Source organism: Octodon degus, unplaced genomic scaffold (genome assembly GCF_000260255.1).
Source record: "Octodon degus isolate 3935 unplaced genomic scaffold, OctDeg1.0 scaffold00389, whole genome shotgun sequence".
Lineage (NCBI taxonomy): Eukaryota > Metazoa > Chordata > Mammalia > Rodentia > Octodontidae > Octodon > Octodon degus.
The window spans coordinates 87,909-98,141 of record NW_004524965.1 but is presented as its reverse complement, the minus strand read 5'-3'; positions in this window follow the sequence as shown (position 1 = coordinate 98,141).

Here is a 10,233-nt window from a genome sequence, read left to right as displayed (position 1 = left end):
CTGGGACGGCGCAGGGTAGCAGGAAGCTCTCCACACACTCACGGGACTTGGGCTAGGACTGGGTCTCAAAACTACTTTCACTGTCATATATTTTTATGTTTTTTTCTATTCTTTCCTTTCTGCTTTACCCCATCGTATATTCTCTTTAGTTTGAAAGTTTTATTCCCATTTCACAATATCTATTGTAGAGATCCAGTAATTTCCCAGGTCGCGTGAGTGTGTGGGTGAGATTCCCACTATCCTGCACCAGCGGGACCTACAGGACCCAGCCCAGGTGCAGCGTGGAGGAGAACCTCTACAACCCACTTGGGCCCCCCCCCAACACTCCGAAGAAAACCCACACTGCCCAACCAGTGAGAATTTCAGCCGTGTTTTGGGGACGCTCATAATCAGTCATAGCCCGGGCCAGGTGAGTGTGTGGGAGAGCTGCATCACCCCTCTACTCCACCATTTGGCCTCAAGTCTCAGCTCAGTCCTGGCATATAGGAATGAAGTGAAACACTGAACCTACAATCCCTGCAGAGAGAGTACAGGACAGAACCACCCAGCTTGTCCAGGAGCAGAATATCTTGCAGAGGGGCACAACAAATTCACTCCTAAGGGCAGCAGTAGGAAAGAGCTGAGGACAGCAGCCAGACACAAGTAAAAACAGCTGGATAGATCCAAATTTTGTAGATGAGTACATGAACTTCAGTAGGTGCTAAGGTTATAAGTACACAAAGCTCTACAACAAATGTCAGAAGACAGTGCTACAAAAAATGCCAACAAGAAGGAACAAAATGCAATCTCCGAACCCAAGGTCACTTATAACAAGTGCAGAGGATACTAACAAAGAAAAAATTGGGAATCACACAGCTGAAATCAATGTATCAACTGCTTCTGAAATAAAGAGACAGCTGCAAAAAGATATAGAGGAATTCACATTGAAAATGAAAAAAGAAATCCCTGAATTAATAGCATTTGCAGTAAAGAATCAAATGCAGAAACATATGCAGGAAATGCAGTGCCCACACAGAACAAGTGCAGAGGACAATAGCTCAGCTCAAATGTATGAATTAATAGCGTAATAGTAAATACACAACAACAGAAAGTCATAGTGGAACTCAGAGCAGAATTCTTTTCTACTAGCTCAGATCAAATGTAAGAATTAATAGCGTCAATAGTAAATAAACAACAACAGAAAGTTATAGAGGAACTCAGAGCAGAATTTTCTGAAATAAGAAAATAATTCTCAGAAAGCATACCATCTGAAGTAAAGAATAAACTACAGAAACATAAAGAGGAAACACAATCAGAAAAAAAACACTGCAGTAAAGAAATTTATAACTGCTTCTAAAGAAGATATTGATAAAAAATTAGAAGAGATTAGAAAAATGACGGATTCCTTGAATGAGCAATACAGGAAAGAAATAGATAGTATGAACCAAAGTCAAAAAGTTACACAGGAATATAAAATCTCAATCACAAGCTTGCAAAACTGTGTAAGTGAAAGTGAAGACAGAGCTTCAGATCTAGAAGACGCTGGTGCAGCTAGTGAAAAGGTAAGAAAGGATCTCTTAAAAACAACGAAGATGCAGGAAAAAATAATCCATCATTTGGAAGATGACATAAATTTGAACAATATGAGACTAATAGGAATCAATGAGAAAGGAGTCAAAACAAATGACATTAAAAAAATATGAGCAGAGGTAATAGCAGAAAACTTCCCAAATATAAGGAAACAATCTGATATTCAGTTAAGCAAAGTATACAGAACACCAGGTAACCTCAACCCAAATAAAAACATAATGAGATATATATAAGTAAAGATCCCAGAAATTCAGCACAAAAATAATATACTGAAAGCTGCTAGAGAAAAAAAAGCTGATCACATTCAAAGGACAACCCATCAGAATTACGGCAGACTTCTCGTCACAAAGCATGAAGGCAAGAAAAGCATGGAGCAGAGTACTTCAAGTCCTCTATGAAAACAAATTCAAGGACAGACTACTATACCCAGCAAAATTCTCTTTCAAGTTTGATGGAGAAGTGAAATAGTTTCATGATAAAGAGCAGCTAAATAACATAATGATTACAAAACCATCCCTACACAGGCTACTGAAAGATGTTTTAGAGTGGGACTAAAATAATTAGAACTCCACAAATGAGATCAGAAGCAACCAACACAACAGGGCAAGAAATTAGACACAGAACAAAAAGGAGTAAAAGACAATAGATAAATAACATGTCAATCATAAGTCAGTACATGTCAATTGTAACCATCATTTTAAATGGACTCAATTCACCATTTAAGAGAAATAAACTGGAAGTGTCGATTAGGAAACAAAATCCAGCAATATGCTGTATAACAGAAACACTTTTAACTCATAAAGACACTCATAGACTGAAAGACAAAGGATTTAACACAATATTGCATGACACAGCACCTCAGAAAAAAGCAGGGGTAGCAATTCTATTCAAAGACAGTCTCAACTTCAAAGAAACAATGATAAAGCAAAATAAAGAAGGCCACTATACAGTGGTTAGAGGAAAAACTCAAGAGGATAGGTAACACTCATAAATATGTATGCAGTAAACACGGGAGCACACAACTGTATAAAACGAATGTTAATGGACATATGGACATGAAAAATTTAATATCGAATACCAAAATCCTAACACGAGATGTTAACAACCCCTTATCACAAACATATAGGTCAAAGAGAGAAAATATTAGCAAAATAACAGAAGTGAACTAAGCTTGAAAGAAATGGACTTGGAGGACATATACAAAGTGTTACACACAACCACAGCTGAATGCACATTTTTCTCAGCTGCACGTGGGTCATTTTCTAAAATAGACCACATACTGGTCCATAGGTCATGCTTAAGTGTATGCAAGAAAACAGAAATTATTCCATGCATATAATCTGACCACAGTGCAACGAAACTGGAAATAAATGACAAAAGAAACCAGAAAAAATTTCCTAAATATATGTAAATTAAACGACACCCTAATTAAGAAACAATGGGTAACAGATGAAATTAAAAAAGAAATTCAACAATATCTACCATTAAAAGAAAATTCAAGCACAACTCATGGGAATTTATCAGATACGATGAAAGCAGTTCTCAGAGGGAAATTCATAGCTGTGAACTCACCCATTAGGAAAACAGAACGAGAACAAATAAATACACTAAAGCTGCAACTTCAACAACTAGAAAAGAAGAGCAAACCAAACCCAGAGCACAAAGACCGGACAAAAGCATAAGGATTAGAGCAGAAATTATTTTAATTGAGACGAAGAAAACAATTCAAAGAATTAAAAAAGCAAAAAGCTATTTCTTTGAAAGACTAACAAAAATCAGTAAGTCCCTAGCTAACTTCATCCAAAGAGGAAAGAAAAAATTCAAATACAAGCAATAAGGAATGAAAAGGGTGTAATTACCACAGACCCAGTGGAAATACATAAGATTATCAATTACTAATCCAATAATCTTTATTCTCACAGAATAGAAGATACAGACAAAATAAACAGATTCCTGGAAAGTTACAACTGAATCGCCAAGATACAACCACTCTCAAAGCACAATAACAGCCAATGATATAGGAGATGTAATTAAGAACCTATCAACAAAGAAAAATACAGGTCTGGATGGATTCACAGCTGAATTCTACAATACATTTACAGAAGAAGTCCTTATGCTCCAAAAACTCTTCCATGAAACTGAAAAGGATGCAATCCTCCCAAAATCATTCCGGGAAGCAAGTGGTATACAGATACCAAAACCAGGGAAAGATGCAGCTAAGAAAGAGAACAACAGGCCGATCTCCCTCATGAACATAGATGCCAAAATCCTCAATAAAATCCTAGCAAATAGAATACAACAAATAATCAAGAAGATCATACACCCTGACCAGGTAGAATTCATCCCAGGGATGCCAGGATGGTTCAGTATTCGAAAATCTATCAATGTAATTCACTGTATCAATAGAGTGAAATCTAAAAACCACATGATCATCTCCATTGATTCACAAAAGGCGTTTTACAAAGTCCAACACTCATTCATGTTCAATGTTCTAGAGAAAATTGAAATAGATGGCCTCTACTTCAATCTCGTAAAAGACATTAATGAAAACCCAACAGCTAACACAATCCTAAATGGGGAAAAACTGAAAACTTTTACTCTTAGATCTGATACATGACAAAGATGTCCTCTATCAACATTCTTATTCAATATAGTTCGGGAATAATTAGCTACAGCCCTTAGACAAGAGAAAGAAATAAAAGTAATAAGAATAGGTAAAGAGGAAGTCAAATTATCTTTATTTGCAGAGGACATGATACTTTACTTGGAAGACCAAAAAAATTCTACCAAGAAGCTACTGGAATTACATCAGAAATTCAGTAGCATAGCAGGCTATAAAGTCAATAACCAAAAGTCAATAGCATTCCTCTACAGAGACAAGAAACACACTGAGAGGGAAATTATAGAAACAATACCTTCTACAGTAGCACCGAGGAAAATGAATTACCTTGGAATTCATCTAGATAAAGAAGTCAAAAACCTTTTCAATGCAAATTATAGTACTCTGAAAAAAGAGATCGTAGAGGATTTCAGAAAATGGAAAGATATTCCATGCTCCTGGATAAGAAGAAACAACATTGTGAAGATGACCATACTCCCAAAATTACTGTAAAGATTTAATGCAATCCCTATCAGACTACCACCAACATGCATCACAGACCTAGAGAAATCATTCCTAAAATTCATCTGGAACCAGAAAAGACCTAGAATAGCAAAGGCAATATTGGGCAATAAAGAGAAGGCATGAGGCATTACAATTACTGACTTGAAATTATTTTACAAGGCTACTGTGATAAAATCAGCATGGTACTGGCAACAAAATAGACCTGAGTATGAATTGAATAGATTAGAAGATGCTGAAGCCCCTACAAACACACTCACCCACTTTATCTTCGACAATGGGGCCAAACATACTCAAGGGAAGATAGATAGCTTCTTTAACAAACGGTGCTGGAAAAACTGGCTCTCTCTATGCCACAAACTAAAACTTGACCAAGGTCTACCACCATGCACCCAATGAATGTCAAAATGAAATAAAAATCTAAATATTAAAGTTGAGACACTAAATCTCCTAGAAGAGAAGGTAGGAGGAACTCTTGAAGACATAGGGGTAGGCAAAGATCTCATGAGCAAAAATCAAATCGCACAGGAAACAGCTGAAAGAATTAACTGAGACTTGCTCTTACTGAGAAGTTTTTTCATATGAAAAGAAATTACAAAGTGAAAAGGCAATTCACAAATTTGGAAAACATTATGAGAAATAAGTACTTGGACAAAGGTATGCTCTCTAGAATTTATAAAGAAGTAAAAAAAACTAGGTACCCAAAATTTAAAGACCCAATCCAGAAATGGGTATTGGAAATGAACACATGCTTCTCGAGGATAAAATTAAAGAAGCTAATAAATATATGAAAAAATGCTCCACATCATCTGCCATCCACGAAATGCAAATTTAATACAACATTGAGATATCATCTCACCCCTGAAAGAATGGCTATCATAAAGAAATCAAACAAAAACAAATATTGGAGATGCTGTGGGGGAATAGGAACACCTTTGAACTGCTGGTGTGAATGTAGACTATTGCAACCATTATGGAAATCAGTGTGGAGACTCCTTAGAAGAGTTGGAATGGAAATCCCATTTAAACTAGCTATTCCTTCACTGGGAATTTTCCCAGAGGTTCTGTAAACATCATATCATAGTGATATATGTGTGCCTATGTTTATAGCAGCACAATTTGTGATAGCCAAATCTTGGAAACAACCTAGATGCTCACGAGCTCAGGAATGTTGAAAAAGATGTGGTATTTTTACACAATGGAGTATTATTCAGCTATTAAGAACGATAACCTCGAAGCCTTTACATTGAAGTGGATGCCACTTGATTATATACTCATAAGTGAAATAATCGAGGCACACATGTGTAAATTCATACAGTTTCCCTGGTATAAGACCTCAAAAGAAGAAATACAAATAGAAACGTATAATACTAGTAAAAGGAAAGCAGTTTTTCGAGGACTAACTAATCAAGAGAGGGAAAGGAGAAAAGCTAAGAAACATGGCAAGGTCAAGCCATACAGTTATATGTTCAAGATGGGCATAGCAATGATCCTGACATGCTCCAGAATATTTTTGAAGGTCGGAGAAAGGAAAAGGAAAGTTTTTGGTCTGTCCTGCTTCAAGGTTCTATATGATTAAATATTCAGACTTACATTTAAACATAAAAAATTATGTAATACTTTCTGTCTATTTTTTTGTATTTTTCCATAATTTTATTGAGAAACAATTTGCTTTTAGTTTCTCGATAAAATTATTGGAAAAATAATCTTAATAAATCAAAACAATATTTATTGTACATTTTTGATCTAATTTTCTCTTTCAGCATCTCACACTACAGAGACAATATCCCATTTACATATATGAGTCTGATTTCTTTCTTTTTTTCTTTCTTAAAGTTTTTAAACACACCTTATTCTTTAAAAATCTCATACACTATTTTATACTTTGTATTATTTCCAATATGTGAAAGCTTATGAAGTGAAATGTTTAAAGTGACCTTAATTATTTATATTTGTGAACAATTTCTTGCATATGTGGAGATTTTTATTTAGAGAAGCATGCATTGTGAAATTACACTATGGAATCACTGTAGGTCTATATCTGTGATATATTCCCCCAGAGAATGCATGTAGTGGTGTTTTCCAAGAACTACCTCATCAGACAGCCTTAAGGACATTCTGTCACCCAGGCCCAATTGTATATTACCACAGGCAGACTCAACTCAATTTAACTGTTTTTTTCTTTTATTGCCCATAATTTTAATGATAAACAAATAGAAATAAGACAGTTTCAAATCAAATTGGTCGGAAAGTTTCAATAATTCACACATTGCATACATTCTTCCTACTGGTTAATTGCTGTACAAGATGCGGACATGATACCCTATTTACAAACACCATTAGAACAAATCACTTTATTCATTAAGAGAATGTAACTATATATCTATTCTAACCACTTTGAAAACTCAGACAGAAAATGGACATTCATCTGTAAACCCCCTTTTTTTGTTAAGTTCAGTTATTTGAATATTATAGGTGTGTAAACTGAGAAAATATTCTAAAAGAGTCCAGTAGCCCATAATAATATTGGGTCTTCCACTTGACTGGCAATGCCAGAAATTATTGACCTGAGTCCCCCACAGGTCAATAAAACAGCATGGCTTTACTTCTTATATTTAGTTTTTATACTTTTCTTCTGGATGGTTAAGACCAAGGTAAAGCAGGACCTATGCAACAGGAGTTGTAGCTTTTGGGTGTGATAAGTTCGGTGAAATACCCTCAGGATTTATCCTGAGATCCTGTACCTCAGATTGTAGAACCTTTATCAGAGTCAGCCATGTGGATGAGTTATGGCCATTGCTTGGCCAATGTGCTCTTTGTGAAAGCATCAGAGAATGTTGTCTATCCATGTTACTCTCCTTAGGCACACTCTATATCATCAATCACTTTCCTGTTTGGCCCCATAATCTCCTTGATCAGAAAATTTGGGACACTACTGAGTTACATGATGTAACAGCACAAGTTCTCATACGTACTGAATCTTAATTGACCTTAGAAGGCGAGGGCCAAAATGTTGGCTTTTCTTGCAGCCCTCGTTTTTCTCTGATTGTGATCTGCAAACTTAGGTGGTTAACCATCCAGAAGACAAGATTATTATTGTTACCATACAATTTAGGCTGTTAAGCTTAACCTCACTATCATTCTGCATATCAAACATGTTAGGCATACTATGGATCAGATGTTGTTCATCAAGTACTGATATGTTGAAATTTAAATCCCTACAGAATATGATAAAAACATTTAAAATTAGATTATATTTTAAAAATAATCATAAAGAATTGTATACTTCTTATGCTTACACATAAGTCCAAAAATCTCAACATATACAACCTTGACAGGGCAATCCCAAAATATTCCTTTCCCTGTCTCTTGTTTTCATTCACCTCTCCCTACCTTTTGAACAACCATTAACCCATTAACCCGAGAGGCATTATAGCAGCAACTGGCATGTCATGACAAGCAGCCCATATTCAGAAGAGCAGAATGACAGGCACTCCAAGCATGAAACTACTATTACAGGCTACCTTCTAAAGTGCAGTAGCTCAGTTCACAATTATCAGTATATATAGTTAGAAAGAGTGAGAATCTTTCCAATAAACTGCTAGATTAAAAAATCTTCTGAAGATTCTCAGATTCATTGCCTTGCCCATCTTCTACATATTTTTGTATGTCTTAACATATTTATGTTTCCTAAGTCTTCTCCTTTCCCCTCTTGATTAGGTAGTCCTGGGATCCTGCTTTCCTTTTACTTGTATTATGTCTTTCTATCTGTATTTCTTCTTTTGAGTTCTTATAATAGGGAAACTATAGGATATTTACATATGTGTGTCCGGTTTATTTCACTTATGAGTATATGTTCAAGTGGCATCAACTTCAATATAAAAGCTTCAAGTTTATCATTCCTAATAGCTGAATAATACTCCATTGTGTAAAAATACTACATCCTTTTCAAACATTCCTCAGGTGATGGGCATCTTCGTTGTTTCCAAGATGTGGCTATCACAAATTGTGCCAATATAAACATACGCAGACAAATATCACTATGATATGATGTTTTCACATCTTCCGGAAAATTCCCACTAAAGGAATAGCTGGTTTTCAATCGGTCCTAGCCCAGGTCCTGTGAGTGTGTGGAGAGCTACCTGCTACCTTGCGCCGGCAGGACCAGTCCCAGCCCAGGCGCAGCGTGGGCCGGACCCTCTCCTACCCCATTGGGCCGCCCCCCCACTACTCCGCAGTAACTTCCCCACCTCGCCCCCTGAGAAGGAATTTCTGCCGAGTTCCAGGAAACCCCAGACCCAGTCCTAACCCAGGTCCGGTGAGTGTGTGGGAGAGCTTCCTCTTCCCCCTACTTCACCTTGCCCAATCCAGGCAGAGCTCAGGCCTGGCATGCACGACTGGGGTGTAATCCTGCAGCTGCAATCCCTGCAGAGAGTGTAAAGGATAGATCCACACAGCTAGTCCAGAAGGAGAACATCTTGCCACAGGGGCACAACAGGTTCACCCTCAAGGGCAGCAGTGGGAAGGAGCTGAGCACAGCAGCCAGACCCAAGGGAGATGCAGGTGGATAAGTCCAGACTTTGCAGAGCTGCACCTGAACTTCAGTACCTGCGAAGGTTAAAATTACAGCAAAGACCCACAACAAAGGTCCGAAGACAGTGCTACACAACATGACAAGAAGGAAGAAAATGCAACCTCAGAACCCAAGCCCACTCATAACAAGTGCAGAGGTCACTAACACTGAAAACATTGCAAATCACACAGCGGAAAGCAATGAATCAATGGCTTCTGAAATAAAGAAACAGCTGCAGAAAGATATAGAAGACCTCAGATTGGAAATAAAAATGAAATCCCTGAATTAATAACATCTGCACTAAAGAATGAAATGCAGAAACATATGGAAGAAATGCAGTGCCCACCCAGAACAATTGCAGAGGATACCAGCTCTGCTAAATGCATGAATTAATAGCATCGATAGTAAATATGCAACAGCAGAAAGATATAGGGGAAATCACAGCTCAATTCTTTTCGAAAATAAAAGAAGAACTCTGGGAAATCAAAGCAGATGAAGTAAAGAAGCAAATACAGAAACAAAGGGAGGAAACCCAATCTGAAAAAAACACTGCAGTAAAAGAATTTATAACTGTTTCAAAAGAAGATATTGATAAAAATAGAGGAGATTAGAAAAATGACAGATTCCCTGAATGAGCCATACAGGAAAGAAATAGATCGCATGAAGCAGAGTCAAAGAGATATAGAGGAAATTAACTCTCAATCTCTAGCTTGCAAAACCATTCAAGTGAACGTAAAGACAGAGTTTCAGATCTTGAAGACGTTGGTGTAGCTAGTACAAAGGAAAGAATGGATCTCTTAAAAACAACGAGGATGCAGATAAGAATAATCCATCACCTGCAAGATGATGCAAAGATGAACAATGTGAGACAAATAGGCATTAATGAGAAAGAAGGAGTGAACACAAATGACATTAAAAAAATATGGGCAGAAGTAATAGCAGAAAACTTCCCAAATATGAGGAAACAATC